The sequence below is a fragment of the Podarcis vaucheri genome (genome assembly GCF_965113315.1).
Source record: "Podarcis vaucheri genome assembly, chromosome: 16".
NCBI lineage: Eukaryota > Metazoa > Chordata > Lepidosauria > Squamata > Lacertidae > Podarcis > Podarcis vaucheri.
The window spans coordinates 30,464,554-30,484,159 of record NC_138754.1 but is presented as its reverse complement, the minus strand read 5'-3'; the positions used below and the strand labels follow the sequence as shown (position 1 = coordinate 30,484,159).

Here is a 19,606-nt window from a genome sequence, read left to right as displayed (position 1 = left end):
CCTCTCGAGCGCGCGCGCTTCGACGAGAAAGACTCGTGATTTGCCTTGCCCTCTCCGCCCCCCTCCCCATCTCTCTCTCTAACTCCGCCCACACTTGGTGCGCGCGCAGTTGAGGCTCCTGAGCCGCCGTTAAAAAACGTGGATTCGTGGTTTTTAAACCCCCCCTCCGCTTTGCACACGCTCTTTTGGGCTCCGCCCCCTTTTAGCGCTTTCTGTCCCTCACGCGCGGACTTTCGAGGCGAGGCGCACGCGCGCAACTAAGGCGCGCGAGGCTTGCGCGCTGCCGTTTATAAGCGCTGTGGGCCGGGGGGAGGGGCAGTACGGCGACGTTTGGCCCGCGCGCGGACTTTGAGGCAAGGCGCATGCGCCTCTGGGAAAGGCGGGAGTTTGTAGCCGTTAAATGAATATATAAATACAGTACTGTATAAATAATAGACGTGAAATTTTGCCGCCGCAACTTGCCAATCACGAGTTACAGACTCCCCCCTTAGTTAAAAACAACAACGTTTCAGTTGTTGCAAAGGCGGCGTGTGCGGAATGCAATAATAATGCAGAACACATAGATAAATACGTATTTTGTGTGGTTTTTATCCAGTATTTTTATGTTGTGTGAGCTGCCTGAGATCTACTGAGGGCCGTATACAAATATAAATAAATAATATGGGTAAAGTTTTTTTTCAATGACATTACGTGTTAATTAGCAGATGATCTATTTATTGCACTTATTAATAACAGCTAACATTAAAATGCCCCAGGAATGATGCATATTATAACACAGCTCTTTACAGCCCTTTAAAAAGCAGCATCTTGAATAAATTATTGGGGGGAGGGCAGGTAAACCTTGCCCCACATAATCAGAAGACACGTTGCATGCACACAGTTTGAATGGCAATGCCCATCAACTTTTTTGCGGGGGGTGCGGTCCCATCAAATATTTTATTGGGAGGGCTAAAGAGACCTTGGCCCCTAGGAGTTGGCTCCTACGCTGGCAACTATTTGCACGGATAATCTTAAGGATAACAATTCATGCTTTGATGAAGTCCACAAACGCTAATGCTTTATGGTGCCGCTCAACTTTGGGTTGTTATAGAAACAAAGTTCACTGTGTGGATTCCCAACACGTTTAGATAATTTCTCTTTACTTTTATTAAAGATTTATCATAAGATAACAACCATTAATTTCTCTTTGTCAAGGAAATATGTGAAGACAAATTCCAGAGGAGTATTTTGTATGGTTTTCACCTACCACTGCCCATGTGAAGAGTCACTGTGATTATTTTGTAAACTTCTCAGGCTGAAATTGAACTGTCAATTTTTGTCCTATTTTTGCTGTAATATATAATATAGAGGGAGAGATGTTGAGTGTTTTGGTTGTGTTTTTATATATCAATATAATACATCAATTAATCATTCGTAAGGCTCAATGCTTTCACTTGTGGATTTTTATCACACTACATTTGTTACCGGTAATTGACTTGCTGTTACCAGGATGTCTGTTTCAACACAATTGTTTTGTGTGCTTTCCCTGAATGGCTGCTCTTAATAATTATCACTGACTGTACTTTTCTATATCCTTTCCTTCTGGCCTCTTCATTTAACCCCCTGCCCTTCCCAGATAAACTGGTAATTCAATAACAACAGTACATCTGATGAAGAGGACCCCTGTCTGCCAGCCTTCATCAACTTCATGTCCTTCAGGTAAAATCTTTATAGTGGGGGTGGGGAGGTTAAAAAATGTCACATCTGGCAACCAATGTGCCCCTCTGGTTTCAGGTAGTACATGGGTAGATATAAAACAAAAATAAAAACCAGGGCACAAATTTTCACGCCCCACTAGCAGCTATGGTGACTCATTCACCAGAAGTAATGTATTTTGCTTTAACTCTGGAAGTGTATACTCAATACTGACCATACTAAGTCTCCTGATGTATATTTTGCTCTTTGTTTATCTAATTTAGGCAGCAGCCAAAGGGACTTACTTTGAATAGGCTGGAATAGGCTTGCACTGTAAGGCTACGATCCTATGCATGCTTTCCCATGGATATGTCTACACAGGACACAGTAAGGACTTCCTTCTTAAATAGTTATGCATAAGATTACACAGGCTGCGCACATGCCAAACATTTAAAGTTCATGATTTCCCTCAAAGGATCCTGGGAACTGTAGTTAACAGTGCTGGGAATTATAGCTCTTTGAGGGGGTAAACTACAATTCCCAGGATTCTTTGGGAGAAAATCTTTTGTGAAACTGGCTACATAAACGAAGCCCCCAACTCCTGATTTGTGTTGTCTCCTTGCTATTACATAGTCTAAGTTGGAGAAGTTTATATTTAAACAAAATGAATTATTTTAAAATGTAAATCTATGAATATAAATTAGCATATGCAAATGTTATACAAATCAGCATCTTTTGATGATGCATTTCCTCTTCATGGCCACGTCAATGCGTTAAGAAGCCCCCTTATGTGAAGTGAAGCTCAATAACGTAAGGAAAATAAACATCTGGAACAGGTAACGGTTTTTAATCTGCAAGATTATGAACTTGTAACCTTTTAATGTTATTTATTTATTTAGAGAAGTTGTATAGCACAGAAGGTATGCATATAGCAATCAAATAATAACAAATAAAAAATACAACTAAAACATCTACAATGAAACAATTATAATCAATTCAGCAGTACAAAAGCTTTTTGTGTTTTTTTTAAAAAAAGACCTCAAAGGTACCATTGCACCAGTGTTGGCGACGTGCTTTATAGCAGGAAGTTAGCTACTTTTCTGTTGCCTTATAAAGTATGCATCTTTACCTTCATATACATTTGGCATAATTCAAAGAGCTTTCCTCACCTTTACTTTTAGGAATCTCCACAGCCACAGTGTCCTATGCCAAGCAATGCACGGCCAAAAAATTACAGGAAGACTTGACGGCAGGTTCAGGATGCCCATACTATGGGAAGGTAGGTTGATGCACATGACTTAAAAGCCCTACTTGTAAGCACTTATGATGTCACTCTTTACCACATGCACAGTGGGTCCCCTGAAAGATGGATGCACCACTCAGCATGGGAAGGGGTCTTGAGACCTTTTCAAAGGCTCTTCTTTGCTAATTCACTACACTACATTTAATGCTGGACCACTTCATTAGGATCAATAATCCAACGTTCCACACTCAATTCATGGGGCTTATGTTGGCATTTAAAGCCCTGAATAGCTGGGGTCCTCTTAACACTTCCAATATCAACCTGGTGTGTTAAGATCAACGAAAGACAGTCTCTGGGTGGTCCCTGTCTTAAATGAGATGAGTTCTGTGCGGGCCTGTGGAAGAGCCTTTGTGGTGGTGACTCTGTCATCTTTGGAATGACTTTGACCTAACTTTTTATTCTCTTTGGTGTCAGGTAAAAACTCACATTTTGTTGTCAAGCTTTGAGTCTGAAGGATTAAGTCATTTTTGTTGTTACTTATGTACTTTACTAGAATTTTTTAAAAAAACATTTTCCTTATTTTGTATTATGATTTACATTACCTTTTAATTTTTTGTTGTTAAACCCTGCCACCATTTTTGTTGAAAGGCAGTTTTATAAATAAAGCAGAGCAGGTTCAATTGCCATTCAGATTAAAGGGCACAGCCATGGGGAATAGCCAGGATTTATGTTAGGGAGACAGGGCACCCACCTGTCATCATCTTAAGGGCCATAGTTCAGTGGTGGAGCAATGACTTTGCATGCAGAAGGTCCCAGGTTTAATCCCTAGCGTCTCCAGGTAGGGCTTGGAGAGCGTCTCTGCCTGAAATCCAAGAGATCTGCTGCCAATCAGTGTAGATACTGCTGAGCTGGACAGACCAATGGTATAAACTCAGTATAAGGCAACATCCTATCTCCCCTGCATTCCTATACAACTCCCGACATCTCTGAGCTTAGGCCACACTGGCTGGGGCTGAGAGCATATTATACCCATAGGCGCCGACTCTATGGGGCCTGAGGGGGCTCGAGCCCCCTAAAAAAAAATTTTGGGGGGGCTCAGCCCCCCCAATAATCTCGGGCGCCCTTCCAGCAGAGCGCCGCCGCCGTCCCCCGCCTCCTCCCCACCTGCTCCCTCGCCAGCCAGCCGCGCGCCCTAGTCGGAGAGCCCCGGCCGTCCCCCGCGAGATTAGGGAATCCCCGGGGGCGGGGGCTCCTGCCTCGCTGCTTCGCAGCACCACCGCCACTGCCAAGGCACTGCCGGGGGGAATTTCCTTCCTCCTGGCGGTTTCAGCGGTTTAGGGCCGGAGCGGAGGGGGCTCGCCCTCTCTTCTCCGGCTAGCCCCACGTTTCCCGCATATCAGCTGTTCCGGAGCTGATTAATAGGCGCAGCACGCTCTCCCCTATTCGCTCACGAGGAGGCGGCGCCCCTTTATTTGCATATTCATGAGCTTATTTATTATTCATGAGCTTTCCCGCCCCCCCCCTAATATTTTTTATAAGTCCGCGTCCCTGATTATACCATAATAGATGTGTTATTCTTTAGTGTGCCTCAATACCCTTTGTTGCTTTCTCTATACAGTGGTACCTCTAATTATGAACTTAATTCGTTCCGGAGGTCCGTTCTTAACCTGAAACTGCTCTTAGCCCGAGGTACCACTTTAGCAATGGGGCCTCCTGTTGCCACTGCGCCGCCGGCACACGATTTCTGTTCTCATCCTGGGGCAAAGTTCTTAACCCGAGGTACTACTTCTGGGTTAGCAGAGTCTGTAACCCGAGGTGTTTTTAACCCGAGGTACCACTGTACTACGACATGTCTTGCTGGTGGGATCCAGACAACATGGTTATAGCAATAGGCCATCATGCATAGATATAGTATTACGATGGCTCCATCTTGTGGTGGAATTTGCTGTGTCTTTTTTTTTTTGTATGTCTGCTAAAAATGATAAATCATTATACGGTGCTACCTCGGTTTTTGAACGTCTCAGAAGTCAAACGTTTCGGATTTCGAACGCTGAAAACCCAGAAGTAAATGCTTCAGTTTTCGAACAAACCTCAGAAGTCAAACACGCTACGTGGCTTCCACTGAGTCCAAGATAGCTGTCGGCTATTGAGGTTTCTGTTTTCCAAAGTTTTTGAAGTCGAATGGTCTTCCGGAACTGATTACGTTCGAAAACCAAGGCACCACTGTATAGGCAAAAATAATTCATCTACAACCAGGGTTTTTTAATGGGCAAGCATTTATCATAGAAGGAGGGGCTAACAACAGCTCTGGAGGCAATAATGGGTTGGTTGAGGGCTGATAAACTGAAGCTGAAGCCTGTTAAGACAGAGGGTGTACCGATGGGCAGTTTTCATGACGGATAATAATAATAATAATAATAATAATAATAATAATTATTAATAATAATTATAATAATAATTATAATAATTATAATTATAATTATTATAATAATAATAATAATTATAATAATAATAATAATAATATAATAATATATTATAATAATTATAATAATAATAATATTATAATAATATTATAATAATAATATTATAATAATATTATATATATTATAATAATATTATAATAATATTATAATAATAATAATAATAATTAATAATAATAATTATTATTATTATTATTTGTACCCCGCCCATCTGGCTGGGTTTCCTGGGAAACTGGATGTATGACCTGCCCTTGGTCACATTCCCCCTAAGAGCATCAGCTTCATAGTTGGGAGGCAAGTACTCCTGGATCCAGCAGTGCCACTTAAGAACCAGGTGGGAGGGAGGGCCTGGTGCCAACTCCAGTTGGTGAGACCAGCTGTGGTCATTCTTGGACCACGATAGCCTTGCCATTCTGCTGCATGCTCTTGTAAACTTTTGCTTAGATTGCTGCAATGCCCTCTACATTGGGCTTCACTGGAGACTGCAGCTAGTGCAGAATGCTGCTCTTAGACTCTGATAGGTTCATCAGCAGGCAGTCATATTACAACCCATCCTTTGCCAATTATGGCGCTGTGGTCTAAACCACTGAGCCTCTTGGGCTTGCCAATCAGAAGGTCAGTGGTTCGAATCCCCAAGACTGAGTGAGCTCTTGTTGCTCTGTCCCAGATCCTGCCAACCTAGCAATTTGAAAGCACACCAGTGCAAGTAGATAACTAGGCACCGCTGTGGCAGGAAAGCAAACGGCGTTTCCGTGCGCTCTGGTTTCTGTCACGGTGTTCTGCCAGAAGCGGTTTAGTCATGCTGGCCACATGACTCGGAAAGCTGTCTGTGGACAAACTCCGGCTCCCTTGGCCTGAAAGTAAGATGAGCGCCACAACCGCATAGTCGCCTTTGACTGGACTTAACCGTCCAGGGGTTCTTGACCTTTTTTTACCTTTACTTTGCCTAGCACTGGTTGACTATACTGCCGGGTTGGGGATCCTCAGGCCTGGGGCCCTCAAAGCCTACATATCTGACCCTCAAGAATCTCCTTAGGCCACAGCTTCACCTCAGCTACCCACCTTTTCCCCTGATCACACCCCTCCCCAGCCTTACTTTATACCCTCCTTGAGCGTTTTATGGACCTGGCTGAAATGTGGTATTAAACTCTGATAATTTTTAAAAAAAAAATTGTTCCACAATAATTTTACACCGTTTAATTGTAAGCAAAGCAACAGCATCAGAGCAATTTGTAAAAATAGAATACAGTGGTACCTCGGGTTAAGTACTTAATTCGTTCCGGAGGTCCGTACTTAACCTGAAACTGTTCTTAACCTGAAGCACCACTTTAGCTAATGGGGCCTCCTGTTGCTGCCGCGCCACCGTAGCATGATTTCTGTTCTCATCCTGAAGCAAAGTTCTTAACCTGAAGCACTATTTCTGGGTTAGCGGAGTCTGTAACCTGAAGCGTATGTAACCTAAAGCATAGGTAACCCGAGGTACCACTGTAAAACAATAGAATTATCAGTAAAAACATTTTAAAGCAACTACTGTATATAAAACATTTAAAAATAATTAAAATAAATGGTAAGCTAAAAGCCAGATTAAAATGCCTCTCAATATTCTATGTGTCTGGATAAGCTTGGCTAGACAAAAAAGTTTTTAGCCAGAGCTGGAAAGAGGACAGTGAAGGCGCCTGCCTGATGTCAATGGACAGGGAGTGCAGGTGCACAAGAAGATCGATTTCTTACCAATGCAGAATAAGTATCATGTGGCACCTTTAGCAGTGCCAGTTCCACAGATCAAAGTGGCCCTAAATCCAGAGATTCCCTGTGCTTTAGGGGAGCTGCATCAATTGCAGAGGGAATCATCTGGTTTAGGAAGGAGAAAGCATGGGAGAGCATTAGTTGGACAAGGGCGAATTAACAGAAGCGAGTGGGGTTCACAATTCACATTCAGCCAAAGGTCCACACTTAACAGGGAGTATGTCCCCACTGACCATTAGCGATGGGTGAATCTGCCAATTTCAGCTTCTCAGTTTTCAGCCTTAAGTTCACGTCTCCTGTTTCCATATCAGTCTGCAATTTATTTATTTTTTTAAGTCCTTATAAAAAAACCCACCCACATTTTAATACAAATTTCTCCTGATATACATGTTTGCATGCAGTTTTCCCTAATACTGTATGCACATTTTTTCAGAGCAATTCCTCCAGTATAATGTATGTTACTTTCACTAATGGGACGCAGGTGGTGCTGTGGTCTAAACCACAGCGTCTAGGGCTTGCCGATCGGAAGGTCGGCAGTTCGAATCCCCACGATGGGGTGAGCTCCCTTTGTTCGGTCCCTGCTCCTGCCAACCTAGCAGCTTGAAAGCACGTCAAAGTGCAAGGAGATAAATAGGTACCGCTCCGGTGGGAAGGTAAACGGCGTTTCCGTGCACTGCTCTGGTTCGCCAGAAGCGGCTTAGTCATGTCGGCCACATGACCCAGAAGCTGTCTGCAGACAAACGCTGGCTCCCTCGGCCTATAGAGTGAGATGAGCATGCAACCCCAGAGTCGTCCGCAACTGGACCTAATGGTCAGGGGTACCTTCACCTGTACTTTCACTAATATATGCATTTCAGTGGACACATTACCCCATGCTTGGCCGAATAACTGCACTGCAAAACTTGGGGAAGTGTGGATTTCCAAAGGTGGCTGTGTTTTGGTTTGGTAATTGGCTTGGAAAGTGTGGATTAGCGAGGTGGGTTTGCCTACAAATGCAAACTGAGTCGCATTTCTCCCCCTGTCCTTACTGAACACAGAATGACTTGCTTCTAAGTAAGCAAGTCTGTAAATAAAAGAAAGATGTTCCCCCCCTGTTTCTGCCACCCCTCCGTTTGACAATTTCTTAGTAGTGTGAAAAACTGCCTATCTCCTATTTGCAGCCAACGGACTGGTAAGATAGCATGCTACCACAGCAACAGATTTTCTATATTGTTCTCTCTGGCCATAAATTAAATGCATTTCCCCCCCACCCTTTCTTTCCGCCTCTCCCTCCATCTCACCAGCCGGCAGCGAAAAAAAGCTGGTGGCGTTTCAAACCATTTAAACATATAATTATTGCATCAAGAGCTGAGCCAAAGGGTTGCTGCACTTTGCCATCCTGTAGCTAATGGCCTTGCAGACGCACCAACGACCAACAGAACCACCAACATTCTGTCCCTCACAAGGAAACATTATGTTCTTCGTTGCCCCGCAGATGTCACAAGCCACGTTATGTGTTGTTGGCAAGGCAGCCTTCGCAAGTAACCTCGCTCTGACATCCACCCTAGAATAGTTCTTTTAAAAAGCAGGCCAGCCAAGCCAGTGCTTCCAGAAGGAGATGCCCACTTTTAAGGCGGGCGGGGCATTCTTTCACTAGCCCCTGCTAGCCTGCCTTCTTACTTACAAACAGCTCATAGGCTGGCACTGGCTGGCAGCTTCCTCCTTCGTAGTCTCAGTGTTGAGATTCAGCAGCAAAGAGGATGGGGACGGAAGTAGGGCCTCTTATGCACTATGCACTTAAAACAGCCTCATACCACTTTAAACCGTTGTGGCTTCCCCCAAAGGATCCTGGGAACTGTAGTTTTTCAAGGGTGCTAAGCAGAGTCGCCAACTTGTGAGCAAGATTGGGGGTGCCCATGTTGCATGTGCGACGCCCTGATGTCATGCCAGGACAGTGGCGTAGCGTGGGTTGTCAGCACCCGGGGCAAGGCAAGTAATTTGCGCCCCATAACCTGTGGATTTGCGCCCCCTAACCCATGGATTTGCGCCCCCTAACCCTAACCCCCAGATGTTGCGCCCGGTGTGGCCGGCCCCCCCTGCACCCCCCACGCTACGCCACTGTGCCAGGATGTCAGAGGAGCCAGGGGCGGAGCTGAACACAGTGGCAGCGTGGCTTCAGTGGCTCCTCCTCCTCCTGTCGCTGCAAAATATGGGGGGGGGAGGGTTGGACCCCCAGGATTTAGCACCCCTGTCACAGAGGTATGATTTCCACAGTGGTTTAGCAGTCATTCCCTCTTCTCGGGGAACTCTGTGAATTCTAGTTCTGTGACAGGGGTAAAAGATTCAAATTGGATATTTTTCCAATTCCCAAGTCTGACCATTTAACGGTGACAGTTCCCCCACCAGTCTATCCAGGTGAGCCCTAGGGAAGTGAGGGATAAATGCAGTGCTTTTTTTCTGAGGGTATGCATACCCCTAAACATTTTGTGAATCTTTGTACTTTTGTCCATTTATTGTATCTATTTTCCCCAATTTGAACTATAAAATGGTGATTTTCTTGAGTCAAAATAAGAGTACTCCTAAACATTGTTTTTAAGAAAAAAGCACTGGATCAATGTGTATTACTTTTGTTATTTTCCCACTTATAGATGCTGAATTATCATTGTTGCATCATTTCCCTGTATCTGCTCATTGCATTATCTGCTTGCGCTGAATAGCAGTGACTTGCTTGTACAAAGCATGTGAAAATAAATATGTCAGGTTTTTTGTTTGTAAAGTAGACTGTGGACAGGACCACATTCCCAGAAGGCAGCAGCCTAGCCTAGGAGGCACAGGGCGGGGGCTACGTGGGGCCACACTGTTCTGCCCTCCAACACATACCCACCACTTCCCATTTCTGCCACCGAGGTGACTCCCTCTCTCTTTCTAACAATAGGGCCGGGTCTGGAGATTTTTTCTTGGGGTGGGGGTGGGGGGCATACATCATGCACCACTTAGATGAGTCACAGACCATCATTGACTTCTAGCAGCCAAAACTAACAGGCATTTGAAAGGAGTCTCCCACATCGTACTTCTCCAACCTAAACCTCTTCCTCTGGTGCTAGTGCAAAGGATTCTGGTCCATCTAATTATATGCTGTAATTATAGCTCTGCATTTATTGAAGCAGCCTTCGGAACAACTAGAACCCATTTCTGATGTACAGAGAACACAATTTTCCTTATTTGGATGTCACGGCTGCATCTATCTTTGCAGCTGCTGCTGCAAGCAGAACCTGTTTACAGAGGAGACAATACTGTATAATGGGGGCTCTTAAATTTAGCATCTGTGAGCAAAAGTATGCAAATAGCCATCAATCCAGTGACCTCACCCAGCTACTATTTTCCTTACTTTCTAGACCTCCTTCCTCCCTTTCCTTTTTTTTTGCAAAGGCCACTCCCAACACATTTTCTAATTTTTAGTTTGCGCAAGCCCTTAAATGCTGCAACATGTTTCACGGTTTTTAAAGCACTTGTGGAAAGCAACTCCAATTCTGATTAAAGCAGTGCTACTGGAGGAGGGGAAGTTGGAGCTTTCCTCCACTTGTGCTGTTTTCCTGATCTAAATCCCCCCCCCCAACGCCCTGCCCACCCACTCTCCTTCCAGTACTCTCACTGGGAGGCAAGAATACAGACACGATAAAAGTGTGTGTCCTTTTACAAACTGAGTCTAAAGCAGGGGTCAGCAAACTTTTTCAGCAGGGGGCCAGTCCACTGTTCCTCAGACCTTGTGGGGGGCCGGACTATATTTTGAAAAAAATATTATGAATTCCTGTGCCCCACAAATAACCCAGAGATGCATTTTAAATGAAAGGACACATTCTACTCATGTAAAAACACGCTGATTCCCGGAACGTCCGCGGGCCGGATTTAGAAGGCAATTGGGCTGGATCCGGCCCCTGGGCCTTAGTTTGCCTACCCATGGTCTAGAGCAGTGTTTCCCAACCGGTGTTCCGCGGCACACTAGTGTGCCGCGAGACGTTGCCTGGTGTGCCGTGGGAGGGAGGCGGGCGAGTCGGGCGGCGAGAGGCGGGGCGGCGGCGGCGAGGAGAGGCCACCCAGTGCGGGGCTCTCGCCGTCTGCCTGCCTGGCTGCCTGCGTGGCGCTGACGTCACGGGGCTGTAACGTGCCCCACATAGGCACACGCGGGGCGGCAAGCGAGCTCCCTCCCACATCCCATCGCCGCTCGCTTCGGCCGGCCTACTGGGCTGTCGCAGGCGGAAGGCCTGCGCATGCGCGAGGTTTTTGCGCCTTCGGGATTCCCTTCACGCCTTCCTCCTCCCGGGTCCTTGAGAGCGCGGGAAGCGGCAGTGCAAGACCGGCGTTGAGCCTGGTAGGTATTGCGCTTGCCAAGGCAGTCATTTGGGAAATGAAAACTTGCAAAGCAAGCAACCAGTTCAATCTGAAGTACGTGTATGCTTAATATCCTGTATCTGAAACCTGTTCTGCCCCCTCCCCCACACTTGGTGCCATTTTCATCTACACATGCAGCAGAGTAAGTTGACCCAGAATAGTACCAATTCAGATGGCAGATGGGAGAATGACAGTGCTGAATGCTTTCCCATGTAGAACAGTCCCTGCAAATAAAAACCTAGCATATTTGGAAGAGGGATGCTAGCCTAACCATTACCTTCTATGCTGTTACTATTTTTTTATTTTTTTTTACATAAGTAAAAAGTGACCTTTCCCCATCTGGCATGGTGGTGTGCCTCGAGATTTTTTTCATGAAACAAGTGTGCCTTTGCCCAAAAAAGGTTGGGAAACACTGGTCTAGAGGAAGCTTCAGGGGTGGGTGGGTTGTGATTTAGATCAGGATAATGGCATGGGGAAAGGACAATCTATTTGTACATTTGTATCCTTCCTTATTGCTATAATACAGTGGTACCTCGGGTTACATATGCTTCATGTTACATACGCTTCAGGTTACAGACTCCGCTAACCCAGAAATAGTACCTCGGGTTAAGAACTTTGCTTCAGGATGGGAACAGAAATCGTGCTCCAGCGGCGCGGCAGCAGGAGGCCCCATTAGCTAAAGTGGTGCTTCAGGTTAAGAACAGTTTCAGGTTAAGAACGGACCTCCAGAACGAATTAAATACTTAACCCGAGGTACCACTGTAATAAGAAAAACCCTATTAGTATCACTTCAGTTGGCAACATAGAGGCAGCTTGTGAAGGGTCCCAAGAGAAGATCTTAACAAGTGAGCAGTCTGACACATTTTCCAGCATCGCTGCTGCAATAAAAACCATCCTCACGCAGTTGCTTTAAACCAGGGCTAGGGATCCTGTAACTCTCCAGTTGTTGTTGGACTCCGCCTTCCATCAGCTTCAAGCCAATATAGCCCATGGTTGGCAAAGATGGGAGTTATTGTTTAACCACAGAGGACCACAAGTTTAGGAAAGGGCGTGGCTCGGTTGTAGAGCGTCTGCTTTGTATGCAGAATGTCTCAGGTTCAATCCTAAGCATCTCCAGGTAAACCCGGGAATGTCCTCTGAAAATAAGGGAAAGGTTGTTGCCACTCGGTGTATGCAGTACTGAGCAGGATGGACCCATTGCTCAGACTTGATATAAGGCAGCTTCCCATGTGCCTCATCTCTGCTAAGGAGTGTGTGAGCGGGGGCACTTTAGGAGACCTGATCATGGATATCTTCCAGGTCATATTTCTTTTGGCCCTGACTTGTCCCTAATGATGAGTACAATATTTGTAAAGCCACAAGCCTTTTGTGATGGACCATGAATTAATAGCAGAAACACTGCAATAGCTACCGCTGCTGTGCTTAACTGTCTTGGTCACTCCACACATGACGCTACTCAAGCGAGCAGACTGCTAGCCAGGATGGCTGTATGCCTTCCGTTACAGAGGACAGCCCTCTGTTTGGAGAACTGTCCAGCCCAGAACCTTAAGAAAGGAGGGAAGCAGAATCATTGAAGATGTCCATCAGCAATCTAGACAGCAGACTGAGCAGGCACCCAGGACATTACAGTGAAATGTCCTTTTCTTGTAGCTGACTCAGTGCTGACCCACTTTAATCAATGCACCATATGGATGTACTCTGAACAGGATACAACTTGTTGCAATTCTATTTAAATTATGGCTATTCCCACCCCCTAAAACTGTCTCTTATATAAATTGAGTATATACAGGCAAAGCAGTGCCTTCTTTGGTGATGGATAAATGGCGACTCTACCACTTGCATGAGAATATCCAGGGCATTACATGTGACTCAGCCTCTAGTCCAGGGATGGCTTCCTTCCAGATGCTGTTGGACTCCCAACTTCCATCAGCTCTAGCCAGCATGACCAAAGGGTGGTGGAAGTGATACTTCAGGAGCATCTGGAGGAACACACCCGCTTTGTTCTCCATGGCACCTGGCTCCACAGTCTGCAGAGATCCACCACCAGCAACGCGCACCCAAAGGCCTCACAGAATTCAGCTGGGTTGCTACCGCCTCCGTTCTTCTTCTTCCAAGGTCTCAGTCAGGTGGTAGGCAACTTGTGACCCTCCAGATGTTGTTGGACTCCAGCTTCCATCAGCCCCAGCCAGCAGGGTCATTGGTCAGGGATGATGGGAGCTGGAGTCCAGAAATAGGTTGTCTAGCCCTGCTCTAAGCTTTCCTGCACAGCTCCAGCATACCACTTGAAGTGTGAGAGAAGGAACCAGAGCAGTTTTTTAACTTCAAGAAGCCCAGTTTGAGCTAGTCAGGACACCCACATGAGTCCCGATTCTTCACAACTGGGAACCTTCATGCATTTCACAGAATTATATTAATGCAGTATACATTGCTGGCTGGCTGTCTTAAAAGCCAATTTAAGAGGGTGGCAGCATCAACTTTCTAAAAGCAAACAATTGCAAGCTGAGTGCCCTCTCTGGCAGCTGGGAGAGCGATTGTAATCTGCAGGGTTCGCATGCCAGTGACAACCCGCTAAACAAGCAGTGTAAGCAGCTTAAAAATAGATCTGCACAGTGATTATTATTTCCACACTGCTACTTCATTTTTCTGCTATAGCTTCTGGTAGCAATACAGGCAAGCATCCTTTTAAGTCTATAGGCATTAAGAGTCTCCTGGGGATACAGCTGCAGCCATCGAGGAGCTAATATTTCCATCTTGAATGTTTTCATATCTATTAATCTCTTATTTTTTTCCCTTTGAAAACTTGTGCCATAAGGAGGAACAGGAATCCGGTCTACAGCAGAGTGGAGGAACCTTTCGTCCTCCATTTGTCGCTGATCTTCCACTCCCATCAGCCCCAGCAAGCATGGCCACAGACGATGGGAGTTGTAGTTTGACAACATCTGGAGGGTCAAAGATTCCCCATCCCCCTTCTGTGGTTTGCAATGGGATTAGCAAGTTCATTAGCAAATTGCCAAGTTCATGTGATTGTGGACTTTTTCCACCAGTTTTGCAGTAGGTTTCTCTTGGGACGGGAGAACCTGAAAAACTAGGCTAAGCTTTGGACATAAGTTTCTAGGACCCAGTTCAAGATATGTAGGGCTAGCCTGCAGTCAGTCAGTTGTGGTTCTCCTGAGATGGAAACTGCCGGTGGTAGAATAATTTGGAGGTTTGTTGAACCTTTGACCCTCCACATATTGCTGAACTACAACTCCAGCCAGTCCCAGCCAGCATAGCCAATGGCCACTAAGGATGGGAGTTGCAGTTCAGCAACAGCTTGAGGGACAAAGATTCATCACACCTCATCTATAGACTTAACTCCTTCCTATAGATAGGCTTATAGGAGGAGAATATGGTAGGAATATGGCTATTCTCCCACTTCTTTTTCTCAAGGAGGTGGGTCAATTTTTTTAAAAGGTATAATTCCTCCCTCTTGCAGAATCTGAAAAAAGCCTCTTTTCAGTGCACGTGGACTTTGGAATCCCTGGTCCAGAGAGTCTCCCATACCTGATGGTCTTCTATTGTAAAGACCATCCTTTTAAGGCCCCTGGTTGCTATTTTATTAAACTGTTACTGAGTTTTTAGATGTTGTGCTAACAGTGAGGCGAACGTGCTCCTACCAGGGGAACTGGAGCCCGAAGGGACTTTACACCTGTTATCATGATGTCTGCCGCTGCCCTACGCACAGGAGTAACTATGCAGGAACTCCACACTTTTTCTTTTCCCTTTTAGGGTGCCCTTCATATGTTTGGTAAAGGCTTTAATTTTGCCACACAATTTCGTTGTTGCTAGGGTGTGGCCGACAGGGATCCCCGTCTCCTCTCCTCCCTCTAGTTTGATCTGGCTTCAGCTGCCCTATGGCTATAACTGTCAAGGGCAAGGGTTCTCTAGTCTGAATTGTGAGGTAGGCGATGTCTCAGGATGGACAAGTAGAATGGGCGCTGCTGCTGTTACAGCACATGAGGCAGTCAGTTAGTTGGATGACAGGGATGCTATCAAGAAAGGCAGGCCTGTCAGGCCAAATAGCAAGGGTGATGGTGGATTGGTCATGTGAGTTGTCAGGGGAAGGCAGTTGGCCCATGCAGCACTCTTCCTGATTGGCTCAGGAGTGCCTGCCCCTCAGCCCCCCCTTCCCTAGGTGAGCCAGTGTGGTGTAGTGGTTAAGAGCGGTAGTCTCGTAATCTGGTGAACCAGGTTCGCTTCCCTGCTCCTCCACATGCAGCTGCTGGGTGACCTTGGGCTAGTCACACTTCTCTGAAGTCTCTCAGCCCCACTCACCTCACAGAGTGTTTGTTGTGGGGGAGGAAGGAAAAGGAGAATGTTAGCCGCTTTGAGACTCCAGAAGGGGAGTGAAAGGCGGGATATCAAATCCAAACTCTTCTTCGTCTTCTACCCTGGATTCAAACCCAGCACGCATACATGCAAAGTGTAAGCCAGGAGTGGGGAACCTGTGGTGCTGCAGGTGGGTTGGACTCCCAACTCCCTTTGGCCCCAGCCAACAAGGTCAGGAAGGTGGAAGGTGTAATACGACGTCGGAAGACCAGATTGTCAGTTTGCATTTCTTAGTACAGAAAGTATTGATCTGATGTCTAGAGATCTTTCCTATTCTAATTAATTCCAGAGGGTACTGGAAGCTTCTGTGTGTGAAAGAAACAAGCAGAAACTTCTTGATGTTTGGGTTATTCCTTCAGAGAAGCGGAGTACAGCTGGCGTAAACTGGTTCTGTTATCTCTTTTGTCAAGCTCATGCTGACTATAATTATAGGCCAGGAGGAGCCTGGGTTTCACTTTCTCGTTCTGGTGTGGTGTTCTGTACATAGTATGCTTAGTGTCAAGGTTTAGACTTATTCTAAGTTACTGTAAGTTTAAGTGAAGTCTGTTGCAACTGAATTTCCTGTGGACAGTGCCAATCCTGAATGTACAGTGGTACCTCGGGTTAAGTACTTTAATTCGTTCCGGAGGTCAGTTCTTAACCTGAAACTGTTCTTAACCTGAAGCACCACTTTAGCTAATGGGGCCTCCCGCTGCTGCCGTGCAGTCGGGAGCACGATTTCTGTTCTCATCCTGAAGCAAAGTTCTTAACCCGAGGTACTTATTTCTGGGTTAGCAGAGTCCATAACCTGAAGCGTATGTAACCTGAAGCATATGTAACCCGAGGTAACACTGTATTGGATTTGTGACCATTATGCTCATTTGCCTTCAGTAGCTGGATGAAATGCAATTGCCTCTGGTCCATTTTTGGGGAATCAATCCTGCAACATGTTGCAAGTTATTACTCTAAGTATACATTGGACTCTACCTTGGATCGATTCCATGACACATGATTCCTCACGCCATGCAATTAGCAACTGCTGCCATGCTACGGAGTGGGGGCGTGTGTGGAATGTTTCCCCGCCCCCTCAGCTCTTGAATATTGCCCGAAGAGTGTGCACCTAGGTTGGCTGCAGGTCCCCTGCCCCAGGAAGTGATGTGGGCATTGTGTGAGCTGTCTTCTTTTCCTTTTGCATATTATGCTCCAACATGGTACTCAAGAGGAGCAAAAGGGATTCAAACTCCTGCCTGGAGTGGTGCCTGGTGACTTGGCCACTTGCTGGCTGTGTCACCAGGTTGTGACACAGTGGTGTGCATTGGCAGGCATTTCTCAGCTCACTACGTGGGCTATTCCTACTTTGTTGGCTTTGACAGTGCTTCCATGGAGATTGGGAGGGTACCTGGTGTTTTGTGCTGTTCCAGCAGTTGTTATCACAGGAAGGGGAAGAGCACATAGGATATTGTGGCTGTTCGGCAAGCAAAATGGCAACATATTCCACCCCGCCCACCCCACCCCCTGTCCCTCAGCACAGGGTTATTTGGTAAATAGCTTAACCCGAACATAATAAGTAGTGGACTATACTACTTTTTCTATTTTTAAATCCTGGAAGTGCTAGTTTATTATTTAGGCAAAAATGGATTTAAGTTAATTAAGAGAGTCAGCTTTAACTTGGGTGCTGAAAATCTTAATACATTATCTTCATGTGTCCTCAATTAACATTTTGTTCTTGGTTTTTTTTTGGTGTTGTTGTTAAAGAAAGGCAGCTGCCACATTCATTCTACATATGCACAATACTTTCTTACTTTGGTAATCCAGGATCACAATTTAATGATTTATTCACATTTGTTTGTACAAGAATCAGATGGCATATACTAAAAAGACATTTAATTAAAAAAAAAGTATATACGTTTACATCAACAGAAGATGAAATATAAACCTTTTCTACTCAGTCATTCTATACATATTATAATAAACAAATCACAAATCTGTCACACAATATAAACGTTTAGTTGTTATAATGTAACAACATACAGAAAACCTTTATAAAATTTTGCTTTCGTTTTAGGTTTTAAATCTTACCATTAACTAAAATTAGCTGTGCGGGATGTTTGGGGTACATGACTAAGGCACCAACAGTACAAAGCAAATACAAAAGCAGAAATATTTCCTTGGGAGTGCTCTACGCTGAAACACCACAAGAAAAGGCAACAATAGTAAGTTAAACCTGCTGCAGCCTTTACAAGTTTCTTCTGGGGTCACAAGGTTAGTCCTATGGTTGAATTTCTTTCAATATATCACTTCAGTTCTGATCACAGCACATGCTACAACACTGATGGCTAGGATGAACTTCACCAAGGTGCACTTTTCATTAGCGTCTTGTATTTCAGACAAATCATTCAAGCCAAAGCATAAATGCATGTTAGACTTATGTGAAAAGGATTTCTTGGACTTAAACTGCAACACTTACAAAAATACTTTCCCTTAAACTTGGGATTGCTTCAAAACATTGCTTTATAAATATAGAAGTACTATGCAAAGGACTAAAAGTGAAATCATAAGTATGTATACCCCCATCTGAGCTATTTTAAAAATTGGTTTATTAAGCAAGCATTTGGGATAGATACTGAACTTACAGAAACCAACGTACCCTTTAAGAATTTACAATCCCCATGACAGCTTCTTGGCTGATGTATTTCTGACAAATTATAAATATACCATAGTGTAGCACGTAGTATATAGCACATTATGCTCAGTAGCAGAAGCAATAAGGTCTGCATGGCCCCAAAGTCCAAGGTTCAATCCCTGGCATCTCCAGCTTAAAAGAATATCGCAGAGCAGGGCTGGGAAAAACCTCCCCATTAATGATATTTGAGAGCCACTGCAAGTACTTTGGTAGATGTGCCAATGATTTGACTCTCTATAAGGCGGCTTCATATTTAAGTATTTTAAAGCAGAAACAAAATTGGTTGCCTTCAATTACCAAAGTCCTCCTGTAGCTCTCGTATCTTACCTATGTGATAATGCAGTTACCAATTAAAACACACATTACGAGGCTTCTCATGTATGGCACACACGTATGGCTTTTGGGGGGGGGAATAGGCCTCAGAAAGCAAAAGTTCAATCAATCACAGCCAGGAAACATAATTTTCTTGGATTATACCACTGTGAATTGCAGGGTCTTACTAGCCGAAGACTGGAATGTTTGGCAGCTTGCATATGTTGCAGCTTACAGGAGCTGAACGGAGAATGTGCACAAACTGACAGAATGAATAGTGTATATATTGCCTGATCAATATGCATAGTCTCCAAGCTGAATATGAAGCTATCCAAAGGATTTCATATAGTGACCAGTGAATATGCACATTCTGCACTCAAATCACATCAAACCCAAAATATGCATTTCTTATACCAAAGATCCCTGAACAAACTTTAGTATAACTGCATACCTATATTGGTAACATGACCTCATGTTCTCCATCATTTTAGTAGGAATTCCTGGGACAGTCATGCAGAAATAGACAGGTAATAAAAACCCATTGGTATAAGCATTTATCTTAAAAATATTTCCTGTTGAAAATCCTGCTTTTATGCTCAAGGTGGAATTTCACGCCTTAAAACATTTGATGTCTGCAATTAGTGCTTTCAAGTCAATCTGTTTTAAAAGCAGACAGAAGTAATGCCTCAAAGCACCAGATTATTAGTAAATTGTGCCCATGGCTTCTTTTGTAGAGCTGTAAATCCAAGGTAA

General features: G+C 44.8%; 1 long non-coding RNA gene across 4 annotated transcripts; it reads left to right on the top strand.

Annotated features, from left to right (window-relative positions):
- Positions 1–335: 335 nt before the first annotated feature.
- On the top strand, positions 336–18,984 carry LOC309521166. Of its 4 annotated transcripts, none has more exons than XR_014214505.1 (4): positions 336–353; positions 1,616–1,698; positions 2,856–2,953; positions 17,924–18,984. It is a non-coding gene; the product is annotated as an uncharacterized lncRNA (long non-coding RNA). The 4 variants fall into 4 exon arrangements; XR_014214506.1 differs by lacking the exon at positions 336–353 and adding an exon at positions 403–417; XR_014214507.1 differs by lacking the exon at positions 336–353 and adding an exon at positions 505–664.
- The last annotated feature ends 622 nt before the right edge of the window (positions 18,985–19,606 follow it).